At 34.0% G+C, this 19,397-nt stretch overlaps 1 protein-coding gene across 3 annotated transcripts in view; it reads right to left on the bottom strand.

The window, feature by feature from the left end:
* LOC105147509 (hypothetical protein) overlaps positions 1-19,397 on the bottom strand; it is an 83,140-nt gene that overhangs the window by 44,739 nt on the left and 19,004 nt on the right. The window lies entirely within an intron of this gene.

Here is a 19,397-nt window from a genome sequence, read left to right as displayed (position 1 = left end):
ACATGCTCGATAGTCAGTCAAATGAAGATGAAATATTTCGCTCGTTGTTGCTTGTATTGATATAATTCCTTCTATTATCATATTTAAAAGATTCCTTCATAAAAAGGTGAAAAAGCGAAAAGTAACTTCCAGATGTAAGCACAAATCATAGGGATTTGCAACAGAAGTCTAAGATGCTTCCTGCAATCAGGAAGATATAAAACTGCACGTTACACTAAAGATAGTACTAAGACTCGCTTCATGCTCGAAATAATCTTCCGGACATCTCCATGATTTGCAGGTAATTCGGATTATGAATGCAAGATAGAGCCAAGAAACGCTTTCTTACCATGTACGCGGTTAATTAGGGGGCGGTAGAAAGACGTTAAAATGGTATCAATTATATAACTCTGAGATATAATTTTAAAATAAAGGCACAAGAAAAGAAATTAATTAATTAACGATAAATTAAACGATTGTATCGGAATATAAACTTTTCTGTTACACTGAAAAAAAATGTTTTGTATGAATATTTTAATTTTAGCAGTGGCGGTTAAAACAACTAAATTTTGATTAAAACAATACAATTTTTTAAATAAAAAATAAGAAATATTTTTGTAATTCACATATTGATTAAATTATTATTATTCATACGAAACATTTGTCTCAGTAATAATAAATATCATAAAGAATGTTATTCAAAAAGAATCGAATGCCAGTTCTTCTACCAAGATTCGCACTCGTCAATGCCAATCACAATTGCGTTGACACGAGTCAATTTCTTGACAAACTCATCACAATGCATCGAAGAGACGCCGAGCACCCGAGACGCTCGCTCGTGATTAGTCATCTCGTCAACAGTCGAGAAAAAGAAAAAGGAGAGACTCGAATAGGCTGACGTGACGTGTCCTCCTTCGGTGTGCAGCTTCACGTCCGACAACGTAATCGAGGCGAATGCTAAGAGGCTGGATCGAGGTTGTCAGGTCGTCACACTCGGTGTGGCAGTGCAACAATGACCGGCGGAATGAGCGAAGCGAAGGAGAGCCGACCGGAAGCTCCTTATAATCCGCGAATGCCTGCATTGCTGCGTGCAGCCCGGGGACTCCTGGCATTTAGAACGTTATATAGCGACTAGACGGCACAAAAGTGAAGCCTTGAAATTCGGGGCGGGGATCGCGATCGCCGATGCGAAATAGTCGGCGTGCGTTTCGCCCTGTACATACACCGGATGTCTTTTCAACTGCGAAAACTAAGAGAGCTCGAGCCTAAGAATAGTGGCGGTTGCTTTAACGGCAGGACGTCGCCGGCGTTGTGGAGTTATGTAATACCGAAGTTATAGAGTCCTCGAAAGTTAAATACCGAGACAATATATTGTCGTGTATAATTTTTCAATAACGTACGCATTTCTGATGAAATAATTGTCGCCGGCGAATAATTGTTATTCCTTAAATAGTAACTTCCATTTGCGTTGACAGCTGAAAGATATTGGCAGTGATTTGATTTTACAATATTTTCGGCGCCAAGATTTCTCACAGGCAACGTCAAGTCGAGAATAACTTGAATTCTTGTGAACCTTAAGTACGGTACGTTTCGTTGAAACAGATTTTTGCAAGATGTTGAGCTGTTTACGTTTTGCAGAATGGATCGCAAATTACAATGCGATCCTTCTTTGACGCGGCAACATCTGGTGTACCTTCTTGCGGTAGACGCCAAGACTTCTCCATTTGGATCGCGTGCGAGACGCGCCATATATACATACATCATATTGTGTATCATGTAAAATTCTCTCTCGAGTTTTCGAACGGATGTTCTAAGTTGAGTTTGTCATCGGCACGCCCCAAATAGGAACCTCGCGTGAGCACGAATGGCTCCTTCAGTCCTGTTCCGCGGGTTCATTAAAGGCGGATTTTCTATGATCCACTGCCATTAGCAATTTTCAAATTTACGAGAGAACAATGATATGTAGAGAATAGGATTCCTCTCCTCCTCCTCTTCCCCTTCCTCCACAAATACTAGACATTTTTGTGATCCTTATGCCGCTTCTTCGCTTCTCTTTCTTACCTCGATCTGATAGGAATGAATTCTGTTTCCGTCGACAATAATATTTAGAAGGCTGTGTATACTATTGCGTTATTATGACGTTGTCCTTTGCTGATATTATCAGGTTATATTCCAGTATATCTTAATAAGCCTTAATTTATATTCTTCGTAATTTCCGTTTTTTTGTCTTTCTTTTTTTTTCCTATATTCTTTGCGTATTTGAGATTATATGTATTGAGCTGCTGAAAGTATATAAACCAATACATTTTCATTGTTCCGTCTTATATCTTCAGTCGAAATTTAAAATATTAATTATAATATTAATATTAATTATAATAATTTCTTGTTCTTTAAGTATAATGGAAACATTTTATAAATTATTTCTTCTAATGTTCTTAAAAGTTCTCATTGCGTTATGTATTATCAGATAACAACAAAAGTTTGAAAAATATACAAAGTATAATTCTTTATGTAATATCTTACATTGCGGGAATACGAGTATTCTAATAATTTAATTCTTTGCTCTAAATATAATACTTCTGATTGAATTTCAAATTTGTGTAGGAAGCGTATCTATCTTAATTTTATTTCAATATATTCATTTTAAAGTTTACACAACGTGCCATTCGAAATCGTTGGATTCAATGCTGATAATATAATCGGAATTATCCTTCCTTATGTGTACGCATACTTGTAGTGTTTCTCGGTGTATATAAATACGTTCCGGCATCTTTCTCTGTTCCGCAATCTGAACGTGGAAAGGAAGACCTTTCGTGGTTCGAACCTAGTTAAGGCTATCATTTATTATAATATCTATCCGGTTACGGGTCATGGTTTCGGTTTGTTGGGGGTTTCGTGGTTATTAAGGTTTCACCGTGGAGTCACTTTACGCAAAACCTATTGCGTGTTTCAAACATAATGTATCAGCATATGTAAGAACGTACCGAGAAATACAGCAATGAGCAAAAGATAATGGAAGATTTACTTCCTTTCTATTATTGTCATACACTGCACATTTATATTTCCGTTTGCGACAACACGCATTTGATTTTTTCCACGAAAAGATGTCGATAGATGCTTTAGATTTAAAAATATTAAACAACGTATACATAAATCTAATAAAATAATTAATAATAAGAGAGAGAGAGAGAGAGAGAGAGAGAGAGCTAATTATTATCACTATTTGAGAGATTAATAAATTTAACATTTTAATTTAACATTTTTTTACATATTAAAAAACTTATTCACTTATTTTATATTCCATTAAGAAAATAATTAGTTTCAAATATATAACTTATGTTTAAACATTTCTGCTGTAAACGCAGTTGTGAACTTGAATGAGCAAACTCTTTATGATATTACTAGACAAAAATTTCACACTTGTAAAAATGAAAGATGACATTATAAGAAATTATTAGAAATCTTATTAGAAATTTTGATTAATTCTAGAACATATAGTCTTAAAATATCATGATGATTACGAAACATCCTATATACGTGTAAAAAAGATAATTTCCGATATAATATTTTTAATAGCACAAATGACCATATTAATATGAAAACAGTGATGTTGACTGTACGAAACGAGACAAGAATGAATGAAACACACTATATATAGAGAAGGACATTATGTGAGGAATGGCACGAGCTTAACGTCCACGAAGTATCACGCACGTTCTACACTCGCACGCGAATACTTACGTATTGTCCAGAATCGCGGACCATGAAAAACCAGTCTCGCAGTAGCTCGTGCCGAACTTTCGAACTCTCGCGTACTCTTTATATTAGCTGTGAATACCGAATGAATTATGCGAGAGATTTTCTACTATTAAATATTCACTTATCATTATATTGAAATTACCGGTATCCTTGTGGGAAGAGAACACTTAGAGGATGCACGTATCACATCTTAAAGCTAAAAATTTCATTATTTTCTATTATTATGTTTGAGTATAAAATTTGGGCACACGCTCCTCTTAATGTTCGAAAAATATTTAATTTGTTTATCTTGATTTTTATATAAAATTACATTTTGCAGTACTTATTTGCAAATTTGAGGATGTAGCATTATAAATTAAATCAAATTTTTTTATATATAAAAATACAACTTTAATAAATATTTGTGCAAAAGTTCATTTCGATTAATTTATTCGTTTAAAGTTTACTTAAAACTGCCATTATAATACAAAATATTTGTTTGACTAACATTGGCCTTTTTAGCTGATACTTTTAATTGATGTTGTATAGCAAAAATATTTTTAATCAGTTCAGTGAATATGAATGGGTGGGAAGAAATGCGTCTCAATCGTTTCAGTGACAGCAAGTGAAGAGTTCACTGGCTCTCGAGACATGATGATGAAAACGTCCAATAAATGCGTGCATGGCGTGTACACGGTATAATTTTAATGCATTGTGCGATATTAAGAAGCGAGCAATTTTCTCCCAACGCGATATGGAGAGCCGAGAAATAGGAGAAATCGGAAGTGTGCGTTCTGTGCAGCAGATGTTCGTTCCGCGAATGCTTCTTGATTTCCGTGCACGTCGACATACGCGCACGAGTTTATTGTCGCGCGGAGAGAACAAGGCGCCCTTTTCCCTTTCCCTTTCGCGCCTTGTATACACGCCGGTTCTACCTTCCTTCTTTCTCACGAAGAACCGGACTGGCGTCTCTCTGCTGTAGACTCTGAGAGTCTGCGGATTCTATTATGCGGTCGGCCCTACCTCGACGCCACGTTGACTTTCGCCACGAAACTTCGCGCAAGCTAAACAGGAATTTCGAGGGAAGCTTTTCTTCCCGTACGTCGGGACGTTGCGATTTCGTCGGAATGAGATCGTTCTCTCGTAACAACTTCTCGTTCTAGGATCCGTTGTTATGAAATGGTCGAGCGGAAGCGCAACGAACTCACGTGAGCGCGAACTGTACTTAGAACGCATTGAGGAAGTTAACAGTAAAATAAAATACACGTCTTTTAATCTGCTCGAGCGGTTATTCCGAGGGATGAAAATGCAGCGTGTATGTATTGTAATTTTAAAGGGATACTCAATAATAATTTTAATGCATTGTATAAAAAACTTTTAATGTACATCATATTCTAAATTATTAGATGTAAGAATATAATAATTTATGAAAATGTTAGTGTTTCATATTGTATCAATGTTCACAAATTTTGATAAAATAATAAAATAATAAATTTAATAAGCAATATAATTTGATAAAATACATTTAAGAAATTAAAAATGGAAAATAAAAAATGTAGTTGTGATCATAAATCTCATATCAATTTTTAATAATGACCTTCGCGTCACTTTTGAGTCATTCTTGAGATCCACTTAACGTCATGTGCCCCAATTTTTGGACAATTGAATTTTCATCGTATTAATATTCTTATAATAACAATAAACACGTGATATAGTGCACGTGATATAGTGGGCAGATCAAAAGCGTAAGAAAAGAATCGAACATCTGCCACGCGCACGCCATTCAATTCTTCTGCTTCGCGATGCAGATGAGGCATAATAATGCCTCGTGCGTGCCACGCGCGTCGCGCAGAAGTAAGACGCGGGGTAGGATCGCGCTGAATTATATTCAGAGCGTGCCGAACACGGCTATCTGCGCTTTTACTTGCGCTGGAACGATATAAGGCGTATTTGTATGGCTTTTGCACAGCTGCAGCTATATCATATCATCGGATACACGGACATGTTTCCGATTACTTATTTCAGTCGGTAGCTTCCGACAGAAATAGAAATGGCCGATACGCGTCATCGCGTAGGAAATAAATCATAGTCGATTGATCTCGCGAGGAATCGCGAAGACAGGAGCAAAGACTTCACGCATCAACGAGGAGTAAATCGTGTATATATATATATATATATATATACACGGGGAAGTGTAATTACGCGTGCGATACGACCCCGATCGACAGTGGCCACCATACATAATGGGAGTGACTCTCCACGTGGCCATGAGCGCTCGAGCATAGAGACGCGTGCGTGGCCCACTTGCGAAATGCAGGTTCCACACGCATTTCCATGAAACTCATTATATTGTGTAAGCCCCTTAGAAGGATCAACTACGCGCAACCCAATTTCGAAAACTGCGCCGTATCGCACGGTTACGAAAGCTTCCGGTCTGGAACGCGCCGCGAAGAAGCAGAACATCTGAGATGGTACATCGATATACTATACATGGAGAGACTTCGAAGAATAATATTTATATTTCGTATTTACAAATTCAGACGTTAAGTGTGAAGTTACTAAAGACATTACTTACAAAATTTTCTAAAATATCAATCGTGTATTAGTAGAATGTGCATTTCTATTATATCTTACTGTACTTAAACATTTCTAAATATAATATATTCTCTCTCTCTCTCTCCTTTCCTTCTTTTCCTCCTAAAAGACTTTCCGAAACAAAAAGAAGTAAAAAGTACAAAATGAAAATATCCGGGATGTAAAATTGATTTCTTTTTTAGCGGAATATAATGTCCCAATTTGTAGACTTGAATAGACTACTTGCAGCAATTGTAAAGAGTCACATATCTATCCTGCAATACATTATCCTATTTTGATCGAGCTTGTATCTTCTTTTGGCTCGACTATTCAGAAAAGCAAACAGACAAAAAGCAAGTCGAGCAGTTGTATGAACAATAAATAACAGAAATTTCGGACGCACTACAAAGGAATGTGAAACCACTATCGTCCACGAAGTAATATTACACTCAACGTTTATACAACCCTCGAAACGCGTGTCACGTCATCCCCTCGTTCCTCTACGAGCAAGCAGGTTTCTATCGATTGCTACGCGAGGGTTTTGGGGGTGATTTAGACTCCCCATAGTGTCCGAGGCATTAAAGTCTGATGCTCTTTCGGGGGCCGGGCGGATAGGATCGGAGGCTGTGCGCGTTGCACCAGCATAAACTCTCGAAGATGAATGCGTCTGAGGCTCACGCACACCTTCCCGATGTGCGTGATACTCGCTTTTCGCTTCTCAGCCCCCTTGAGTTCGGTGTTTGCTGAATTATTCAATTCTGTTTCATTCTTAAGGACGCTCATTCGTGTATTGGGACTCTTGAGACGTGAGAGACGTAAGAGACGCTATGATGAGATAAGCGAGAATTCATTCCCTTTGAAACAGTCTTTGTTCCTTCCGATATATATATATTATTCATAACAGATTTGCAGTATAATTTGGTACAAAGATTTGTTTTAATAACATGATGGAATTATTTCAATCGAAACCAAAGTTTCTGTGTGTCGCATAACATAAAACCAATCACGAAATTATAATACACTGAGAACAAAATTTATTTGAATACCGCCAACTAAACATTTACTTACAATAAATTAATATTTTCTTAATAAAAGTGATTGTTAAAACAAATTAATGTTTTTTTGATACAATTTAATTTGATACAATTTAATTTGATACAATTTAATAATTTAAAACGATATAGTTTTTAATTTAATATAATTTCATTAAATTTTATTTTCATTTTTTATAATTCAATAAACTAATAAAATTTTATTTTAGACTAATTTAATTTAAGTAAATTTTATATAATTAATCATACATTTTTTGTATCAAATAAACATATTTTTATATTTAATAAATATTTGGTTGGTACTATTAAAATAAATATTTATTGAAATTTAATTTCTTTCTCAGTGTATTAGAATAGAGTAAACACTTAATATAATTGCAGATGGCAACCTTTAGGACAGCGTTTCATTTTTACGATTTTTTTCTTTCAATGCGGAAACGTATTATAATTGATTTTACGCGATCCTCGCAGCGATCCTCACGAACGGACGCGTACCTCTGCGGTTTTCCGCTTACGTTCTGCTCGAAAGTTTCGTTCGGGAATGACAGCGAGCGACGTTGAAGTGTATATCCGTTATTTTCCAAGCGATCGAACATTTGCTCGTCATACGGAACGAACGAGAGAAGAAGGCAGAAATGGGAACCGCCGTAGCAACTGTGGGAAAGTGATGTCGTTGGCTTCGCTATCAGCTGCTCGGGATGCGAAATGGCGAAGCCATTGAATTCCCTGAGACAAAGGGAGCGGCAGCATGGGACGCAACGCGGGATTTGTTTCGATCGAACTTAAATTGCTTTGAATCCCCTAGGAGTGAAAGCTAGAACCTTAAAAACTGAATTCAAATCACTATTTTGTATAATCGTTAAATTAAACTAAATTCAGATTATATAAAATGTAATTTGATACAATTTAATAATTTAAAACGATATAGTTTTTAATTTAATATAATTTCATTAAATTTTATTTTCATTTTTTATAATTCAATAAACTAATAAGATTTTATTTTAGACTAATTTAATTTAACTAAATTTTATACAATTAATCATACATTTTTTTTAAATGATTGGAGAGTTGACCCTGATTGGAATAAGAAAATTTATAAGAAAATCTAACGTAGTAATCTTGATCTCAAATAGCGTTGTCGTCAAGGAAGACACGCGCCTTCGCACGCAACAAAAATTAATCCTACGTCTGTGTGTGATTCATATAAGAAATATGAGTAGAGAATGGGCGGGGAAGTAGGACCGATACGTACGTGATTCTACGATCGCGTCAGTCGGTGCTGCAAACAGGTCGAAGGAAATTAACGAGAGTACTGCCGTTCGTAAATTGTGGCACTTAACGATCGATGAGCCAGCGACAAAAACCGACATTCATTGCACGCAACTTTCATTTGCATCGCGAAATTTATTTAATGAAAGACTGCGTCCGTCATAACGTTGCACTTGAACTTAAGTATCTTACCGGCCATGAAGAGAGAGAGAGAGAGAGAGAGAGAGAGAGAAGGGGAACTCTTCTAGGAAATAATGATTCGAATAAACCTGCGAGAACTTGTTTCAGTAAATGAATTTAATTACAATAGAACCAATGAAACCTATCAATGTCAACTAGTTTCACGTATATATGCTTATGTCAAACATAACGACATAAAATTAAAGAAAAAGACGAGTAAAAGAATTAGTGCTTTAATAAAGTTTTTGTAAGATTTACAAATACCTTTCCATAAATTCCAATTACCATCAGACATTTGATGTTGATATCAAAATATAAACTTTGCAATCAAGAAGAAATTGCTTTTTAATATCTTATTATATTTTAAAAAATTTTGGCTAAGAAAAAAATAATCACTCTCTATATGAACATTATAAATTAATTTTAGACTTGCCAATTCATGTAATTTAATCCTTTCAACTTTAAAATATAACTGAAGCCAAATCAATATTAAATCACCTGTTGAATAAAAACAATAAGAGATCGATCGTTTCCTTGATTCAATGTATATTTCATATTCAAAGAATAGATTTTTCCTTTCCGCAATCTATTGACTTGCCGTATAACCAACGAAGCCTGCGGAGCGTAAAAGATACATTTGCATATCAATCCTTCGGCCCACTCGCGATGCAATAACGTACAACGATCTTCGTTAGAAAATTGCCGATCACTTTTTCCACCCACGATTTCCGACTGCCTGCAACATCGCCAATGTCTGCTTGTCAGAAAACATCCCTCTTGGAATTTTTCTATAAAAGAACTTGTTAAAAGAACTCTAATTTTAATAAATTCTTACCATTCGTACAAAACACTAACTTAATAAGTTTTCTATATGGCTGGTATTGATGTACTCGTCTGGGAATTCTCAAAAGTCAATTAACTGCAACGGAAAATTTTCATCTCATTGAGTCATTCTTTAATTATTCTATAAACGTAGTAATAGTAATTTAATCCACGATTGTAGTTGAGATATCTAAACATCTCTTAGGTCATTTCGCGTTTAGTTATTATTCAACAAAATGGCTTTGCTGCTTATTAATAAGAAACGAAACATATACTCGTTATGATGTTATTGATATACAAATTTTTAACTTAATGTTATTATATTTGACAATTATAATAATTAATTTTATTGTTAAATTGTTAACTTTTGATTTTTAAAATTTTAACTTTTGAATGCTGCATACATGTATATTCAATCATTATTATGTACATTAGATATATACGAAATAATTTGATATCACAAAATACCAAATTCTTTTTAAGATAAGCTAAGCCTGTTTGAAAATGACTTTGTAATAACGATCTGCGAATAAACGCAGTTAAAGCACATTTCTCTCAACTCTCCTTAACATGAACTCGAATATGATTCATCATCAGTTATGGTTCTCGTCGTAAACGTTTCCGCGGGACACAGAACCAGTCTCGAAAACTATTCTCGTACGGAAACACATTCTACGACGGATGTTAGTAGTCAAACCGCGCGGTGATTTCTAAACATTCACTAATGTTTCTAAATTCTAATCGCACAGTAATTCTAAACTCTGATTCTATACAGTGGAATCGAGAATATTCCAGCCTCTTTAAATCATTGGAAAAAATTATTTCAAACGAAATAGTAATTCTATTGCTGTTAATGTAATTACAATAAAACATAGAAGAAATATATAATATTTTAAGATTTTAATATTTCATTATTTCCCTTTCCTTTGCTCTCTTTTTGTTAAAATAATATATACAGTTATACTATATAAAGATTCTATCTGTTTATGATTCATCGGAAAAAAGTAAATCCCGCTTGTCTTTTTAGATTCCTCCAATGCTTCAAAAATATCGAGCCATTTCGGAACAGGATACTCTTTAGAGATTCAACAAGAAGAGGACCTCCCATGCGAAATATTCCTTAGAATTTTCAAGGGCTGACTCTCCGAAGAAGAATTCTGATACGATCCCAGCTCCCTTCCAACCGAGGGCTGTATTATAATACGCGGATCAGAATTCGGCCGCCCACGATGCTTCGCCATTCTAACCCATGAACCAGATGATAACTGGCTCGACTGCTATGTATTAAATGTTCGTTATTGCGAAATATAATAATGATAAAAGTTGTTTAAAAGAATTGTTTAAAGTAGAATAATATAAAGAAAAACAGATAAAACTAATATGACACAAGTAGAACATAAATATTAAATTTAAATGAAATGAAACACTTTCTCGCAGAAAATATAAGCTATAATTATATCAATAGTGTCCCATATTTTTTGCTTTAGGTATAAATAAAAAGATATATTCAATTTATTTAAATTAAAATTGAATGTGAGGATATCAATTTCAAGATTGTCACTTGTGACACAATAAATTCTCTTTATCAATCATTTATTTATCAAACACGTATTTTATTAAAAGAATATTGAAAAATTAATAACAAGGGTAAAAGTACGACTCGACGAAAATTAGCGTATGACTTTCACATTTAACGAGCTGCACCTAAATATCGATATTTAGCTGCATGTTGCATCTGCTCTTTCCACGCGCCACCCTTAAAAGCGGCTAGATTAATATCACGATGGCCCTTTCGTCGTGCGAGAATGAAAGGGCAGAGTGAGGGCATCATATGTACTTGGGGGCAGGAAATTGCTCTGGAAATGGTTCTAATTTCCTGGCCTGGTAAGAAGAAATGCCAGGCAGTCTGTATCCCGTTCTATTCCGTTGATGTTCCATAATCCGTTGTAATCGATCGGATCGCGATTCTTGCCCTTTCATCGTCTAAACTACTACAAGTGGACAGCACTAGCTACGCGTGATGGCACGCTGATCTTATTACCAGTGAATAATAATTACTCATATACATCCTACCTGCTTGTTTAAACACCCATTTTATCAGCTTTAAAATTTTTACTGTTTCCTACGTACGTATTAATAATAAAAAAAAAGAAATAAAGAGATAATGTTAAAAAATAATTAAAAAATTAACATCAAAAAATAAAAAAATTAACAAAAATATTCAATGTTGCAATTTTATTATAATAAATTTTAACGTAATAATGTCAAAGTTGTTAAAGAACTATAATAAGAATTTGACATACATTTACACGATAAAATTGAAAGTAGAATGATTCAGTTTTAAAAAGAGAATTATTCCACCTAATTCGAAACGGTAAACTACCTTCGCGAAAAACGTCGACGAGAAATGGAGACTCATCGTCTGATCAAAGAGTTTCCGCCGCTCGTCGCAAAACGGTTTAACCTGCGTAGGGGGAAACTCAATTCAGAGTTGGCCGAGAACTTGATCTATTTTCTTAATGGCCGCTACGTTGGCATGCGTCCTAATGTAGTAGCACCCACATGTTTCATTGAGAGAGCTCTCTTTCTTTCTCTCCTCTTTTTCGTCTCTCTTTCAGACTTAGAGAATTTTCAGGATTATATCCCAACTTCTTCCAAAAAATGTTTTAATTTTTTACACAATTATTTAATATCATACCATATATAAGTATATCATACATAATTTAAAAAATAGAAACAATCAATAAGATCAGTTTGGTACTTAATTCTAAAGGCAACGTTTAGAATAAACAAAATTTTAAATTTACAAACACGTGAAAAATTTACAAAAATTATATTTAAAAAATCTGTCTAAAGCTATTTGCAGACAATCTGGATTGGCTCGCAGCTTAAGAACCATCGTTTTAATGGCTGACGACTCTTATTTTCAGGGTCTGCGAACTTTCGAAACTTTGGGTCGGAATGGGCTGACTTCTCTTCGTGTACGCAATCGGAATACGCAGTTGGAATGGCTTTTGATACTGTACGGCTGTCGCCGGCGCGATGATGGATGACATTGCTCGCGCGGCAAGAACGAGGGCTTCTCGTCAACGGCGGGAAACCACCGCATCGGGCGGCGACGAGACGGCGCGTGATGCATCCGATGATCGTGATTAATGGCAGTAACATTGTTGCTGCCAGACTCTCCGTCGGTCAGAGACGACAGGTGCCATTGAGGCAACGGGGCGAATTAAGCGCGCGACTCTGTCATGCCGCCGCGCCGGCTTTAAACCTGTCCCGTGTTCGTTCGGCTCGTTGCTGCGTCACATCACCTCGCAGTGGCAAAACTCGTCCGATCCGATCCACGGGACTTATCTCTCTGGATATTACAGCGCGGAACTCGCGGATATCTTTCCACCAACAATCAAGAACTTAATTACTTTCTTTTGATAGATTAATTGGAGTCAAACTAAAAATATCAAAAGATTTATCTTTATTAGATCTTTATTATTCCTTTAAAACTTGGCAAACGATGAACTTTTCGCCATCGTCTAAAAAATTTATCGTAGATGTCAAATGACAATTTTAAAATTGTAATATTTTTTTAATTAAATTTAAATTTTATTGTGTTATATTAATCATCTTACCAGATTTTAAATAAAAAGTGTTTTAATTATTAGGTGTTGGAATTAATTCGTAGCGCTTTACAAGTGATGGGAAGTACTTTCATTAATGTATTTTTTAATGCTCATGTGAAATAAATAACATTCTTTCATTAAAAACGCTACGAATTAATTCCAACACCTAATAAAAAAATGTATTGTGATCGTCTGTACCTCGATACCATTTCAAATACTTTTTACGGAATTTTTAAGTTTTAAAAGATAAAAATTAATTCATATATAAAATGGATTAATTGATATATTCTTATGTTTTATTCATTTTTTTCGAAGAGAAATTCACAGTGAAGTCTACACCACTGTTAACTATACTTTATTAAATAAGTCTGCGGCTGAAGATGCTATCGCCTTCTGACATACTCAGTCAATTAAATTGGACCCTTCGCTTGACAGGGCTTACTTAATTGATCCAATTTACAAAGAGATTAAGTGCGTTCCAAGACAAGTTCGAAGACAGTTGGGTGGCCAAAATTTCCTGACCAAGCGGCCAATAATTATAGCGTTCGCCAGGTATTTAATTAAGATCACGGGATCTTTCAACAATATTATTTTGTTTTTTTCTTCGACAAGAAAGTCTCGTTGGTTTCGAATAATTATTACTTTCTGGATGGTCGTGTTTTTATCCCCATCTAGCATTTCGTATAATAAACGTGGAATGTAGTTGTCACTTCTTATTCAATTAAAATTATAAGAAAACGACTCAAATGATTAAAATTCAATACGAAAAGAGCTACGAGCCAATATAATATATGTATCACAATATTCAAGATAAAAATTATAAACGAACTTCTTATTCAGTTTATCGAATTTTCAACGTTGTTTTCAGTTAACGGAATTCCTCTCTAACATGTTATTATATATAAACAATCTATAATCATCATACAATATGTTTTGTTTCATAAAATTATTTTCTGTAAACTTCCAACGTTTTAATTGAAGAGATCTCATTGTCTATGAATAATATACAATTATCACACATGTATTGTTTAATAAAATCATTCAAAAATATGATCCATACGATCCATTTCTCATTTATGTAATTTTCCTTTTATTGTGTGTTTATGTCAGAATAGGAATAATAAAGTATAATATTATATTATATTATATTATTATATTGTATAATATTATATAATATTATATGTAGCGTATTGAAGATATATTCTCTCATTATATTTTTACTGATAAGCAGAATAAATATCCGTGTCTCACATCGATATTCTTAAAATATACACGTCACACGGTCATTCCGGAGCTGCCCTTGATACACCCTGGACCAGAGAGAAGACCGAAATAACCAACATCGCAACCCAAGTCCCTGCGCGCAAAGAACAACATTTTCGGGCCCGTCCTAATGGCCTCTCGAGAACCCTTTCTTGTCGAGTTTGACCGCGCAAAGGTGTAAATTGGACGGCGGCGACGAGCAAGAACTTCGTTTTGGTATATCGAAAGAAAGTCACCGTCGCCAAGTCGTGTCGATGATAATCACACACTTCACGGATATTCTTATCAAGTTTTTTCTCATGCAAATGAAAAAAAAATACGGCAGATTATTGCTATGCCGCTAATTGGTGCATGAATGAAAGAAAAATAGAATTATCTTCTCTCACAGAAAAGATCTCTGCGTATTTGACAGTTTAATATTTAAGACATTTTAATATATAACATAAATATTTCAGGATAAAATAGTTTTAAATGAACCGCTGATATTGAACTACAGACTCATCGATGGTGATCGACGACTGAGACATAAATTTAGCACTCCGTAGCATGAGATCAGGTAGCTTGAATTAGAAAACATTGACCGTTGAGATGCCGATAAAGACCTTACAGTACCGAATCACCTGGGAAATATCTGGGAAAACGAGCTTATGACTAATCTCGTGAATGACGGAATTATTAATATCTGTACAAGTAAAATTACGTCCGTGTTATCTTTTTTAATTTTTCTACAATAACGTTATTGTATTAATAATTTACATTTAGTTTAATTATTATAACTAACACGTAAAGCCGCAAAAAATATAAATATTGTCAATTTAAATTTCTTTGTTTTATACATGAAGATTTCAAAAATTTATGGTAAATAAAATCATAACGTAAAAATAAGTACAGTTTACATCAAGGATATTCATTTTTGTTTATATAGTACATTTTTTCTCGAGCATGGGTTGGTTTCCTTACAGAGGTTGCCGTTGATCACGAAGGTAGTCAGAGTCTTCTATGAATCAAGATTATCTACCGAGCGTGAGAATCGCCGCGTAGCTCGTTAACTTAATCCGATGAAAAATTGACAAGGCGATACTAAATTTCCGTCGCGAACTACATTCTTGGCAAAGTGGTTACTTAGTTAAATAAAATTATAATTTTACATATATATACATATATTTAAAATAATATATAGATCAATTTCTCTCGCTTTTCATAGGTGAATTATGGATTTTTATGCAATGTGATGCAACGATCTTTAAAATTGGTTGCGTTTAATCAGAATACAGTGTATAAAGGAATACATGATAACATATATAAAACGCGATATAAAAAAAATTTATGTGTAAATGAAGATTTTGTTTTTATTGAAGAAGTAAAAAGAGTGCGTGATTTTAAGATATCGTAGTCTTTGAAAATTTATTTTACAACTCATGAAACTAAAAAAAATTAACCGCAATATAATAGTTATAATATATTGCCATAAAAACCTTTATTACATGGGATTATTATATGGGAAAAAATACTGTCGTTTCTTATAGTGCACTTGATTTGAAAATGTACTTGACTTGAATACCGAAATAATAATAGCTATACTAAACACGTCGACAAGGGAAATATTTTTTCTTACTTTTTCTGCATATTTTGTTAGATTTTCTGTACTTTATAAAGCAGCTGAGCGATTCCGTTACCTGAATCTTCGAAGGTGTAAAGGCGTGCGGCATTTCTTTAAAGATTAGGTGAATATATAACTATGAGAAAGAAAGAGAGAAAGAGAGTGTGTGTATGTGTGTGAGAGAGAGCAAAAAAAGAGACAGATAGAAAGAAAGATATACATATATATATATATATATGTGTGAATGTATTGTAACCGAGAAGCTCGTTTTAAAGGTCTCCTTTAACTGCTTTTTTTGCAGATTCGTACAGGTTTGCTCTCGTTCCAAAAAATATTTCTTTATTCTATGGACACTATTGTCACTTAACAATACCATAGTATACATACAAATTCATCTCTAAAAATCCATATAATCAGTTGCGATTTCTTTCACGGATTGCTTTGAGAAATGTAGCCCTCAAATCTTTATGAGTTTAAGCCTTAAGATTTTCATTTTGTCATGAATCTGATTCTTAAATATCTGGAACAATTACAATGCTTCTTTCATGTATTTTTCTTTCAGATTTGACATTTCTTGTACTATTTAGATCTGAGAAATTTGCGAGTATATATATATATATATATATATATATATATATATATATATATATATATATATATATACACATTCTCAAGTAATCAGAAAAAGTTATTAAAAAATAGAACTATATACTACTACAAAAAATCTGTCCTACGATCTTTCATGTTCAAATAAATTTTCTACAGGTTATCATTTTTTTATATTATCGTAAAAAATAAAGTCAAAAAAAAATTTTTCGATGTTAACAGAACGTCTGCAATTGTCTTAAACCTCAAATAATTACGAAGATTTATAAACTATACGTCGAAATGTTCATAATACAAAAGAAAACAAGATAACAAGAAGAAAGTTTGTTCATATTTACGTTTAAATTTCTTTCTTAAAGGATTTTGCATTAGAATACATTCCTAAAATTCATTAACCTATTTCAAATTCAATCTGTATATAGAGTGTTAGTTAACTTGACTAGCTTTTGACTAGTTCAAGCCATTTCTTTCAAATAAACAGATTATTATTACACGTTTAAATTTGTTTATTTCGGAAACTAAGCCGTTTAGGACACATGTTTATATGGACTTTTTTACTTGAAATAAACCAAAAAATCTATGACAACATACTTAACTAATACTCTGTATATGTATTGTTTCTCTCTGACAGATTTTTCATCTTGTCAGTCACTGTTATAGATTTAAAGATACGCCAAGGATTTGGAAATTCTTGCAAAATATTCACGATAAAGATTCAACAGATTAGTTTAGATCGGTATGATTCGTTCGACCGTTGCGACATAAGGTGCAACCCACGTGCACACCGTGACATTCCAATCGTGACTTGCAATCTGCATTCGTAACTTCGTATCTATTCCGACCAATGCCCGATCTTTTACGCTTATAGTCTCCTTTTAACGGCGTACACGGGATGAATAAGAACTCGCTCGTTGAAAGCGCGATAATTGCAATACCGTTAGCTCATGTTTATATAATTATAGACTTTTAAAGCAAATACGTTACTAGTATAAACTCTGGGCTTGTATCATTGTTTGTTGGCCAAACAGAAAGAAATATAATTTTCCAACATCACAGATTTAATCGTTTGTAAGAAAAAAGCAACGTTTGTGTGTTATTCATAAATCAATGACCGTTAAATTAAAAGATTTGATAAAAGTTCTTTCCTTCCGAATGAAAGAAAGACGTCATGTTACGCGTCATGCATTCTGTAAGTTTGATTTTTTGCAGCAACTAATTATACTGAGAGAAAAGTTTTTAATATTTGTGATTATAATTACATGTTACTACAATTATGATTATTACTACAATGTTAGTAATAATATAATTATATAATAATTGTATACGTTCTATAAATCATTGACGCTGCGTTCGGAAACATCATCCACGTATCATTTTATCCTTGTTGTTCATCCAATGTTAAACAAGAATAAGATGATACATGGGAGTACTCAGGTGATGTTTCCGAACACAATCTAGGTGGAGCAATTTTTTTACTTCCTGTTGTATATATATTTTCGAAAAGGTCATAAAATTATGAATTCTGATTCACATACACAAACACACAGACACACACAGACACACACACACACACACACACCGCATGGAGATTTTTAAATAAATATCTACTGTTAAAAAATCGAAAGAGTCGTTCCTTTCATCAATATATACAATGATATCATAACTAATAACAATAAATATATATAAGAATAATTACAATTTGTAATTATTTTCAGTGATAATTATATATTTGATAGAATTATATAAATAGTTATTATTACTAACATTATACAATAATAATAATAACTGTAATAACGGTAACATGTAATTATAATCACAAATATAAAAAAAAATTTATTTTAATGTATATTTAATTTATTGCAAGGTGAAAAAAATAGAAAATTTATTCGGCACACTACCGCTACTTGCTGCGTTCGAGTTTAAATGATTCCACTGATAAAGTGCTGATGCATGCCACCGCAACGGCTCTTCTTACATAGATAATCAGTTGTGTATTGGTGATATTGAATTCGCGATGTCACCCGTGATTGCGTGCTGGCGAACGCGCATTTCGCGATGCACGAAACGAGAAGAATCAACGAAAATGCGGACGATATCGTCGCAGTACCTATAAAATGTGTTTGATCAATGAAAGAGCGGGCGTTAGTCTCTCGGAAGCCAAGTTGATCGACTTCACAAAATAAAAAAAAATAAAAATAAAAAGAAAATTGGTGAAGCTAATCGCGTGCTCCGGTGATGAATCAAGAATTTATTTAACAAATCGGAGTTGGCTTCTGAAAGATGCCTATCTCGAAATCGAAACGAAAGGATCTGTCTCCACGGAATAAATCGGGGTTCTCCTCTAACCTCCTCTCCCTCCTTCCCTCCCGCGTGATGCCACACAAAAGACTCACTGAACCGCGACACGAGCGAAAATGTGTCATTACTGCGCAAATTACGATGCCGGCGCTTCCATCCTGCGTTCCCCCCGATATAATTGCCGTGAATTAGCATCTATCAATGGACAGCCTGTGGAGAGATATCGGTGGTAGATCGCGGGGACTTGTGACTACTAACACTGCAATCGCATTTCTCGGAGCGTAAATTACATGGAGGTTCATTGGAAGAGCTAAAAATACTCTCTAAACAGTGCAGATTCAGAAAATAGGATCCTTCAATATTTATTATGATTATTATAAGAAAAAGTAATTTGCGCAG

The sequence above is a fragment of the Acromyrmex echinatior genome, chromosome 4 (genome assembly GCF_024713525.1).
Source record: "Acromyrmex echinatior isolate Ae372 chromosome 4, ASM2471352v2, whole genome shotgun sequence".
Lineage (NCBI taxonomy): Eukaryota > Metazoa > Arthropoda > Insecta > Hymenoptera > Formicidae > Acromyrmex > Acromyrmex echinatior.
Note: the sequence above shows the minus strand (reverse complement) of the source record. Positions and strands in the feature narration are given on the sequence as shown.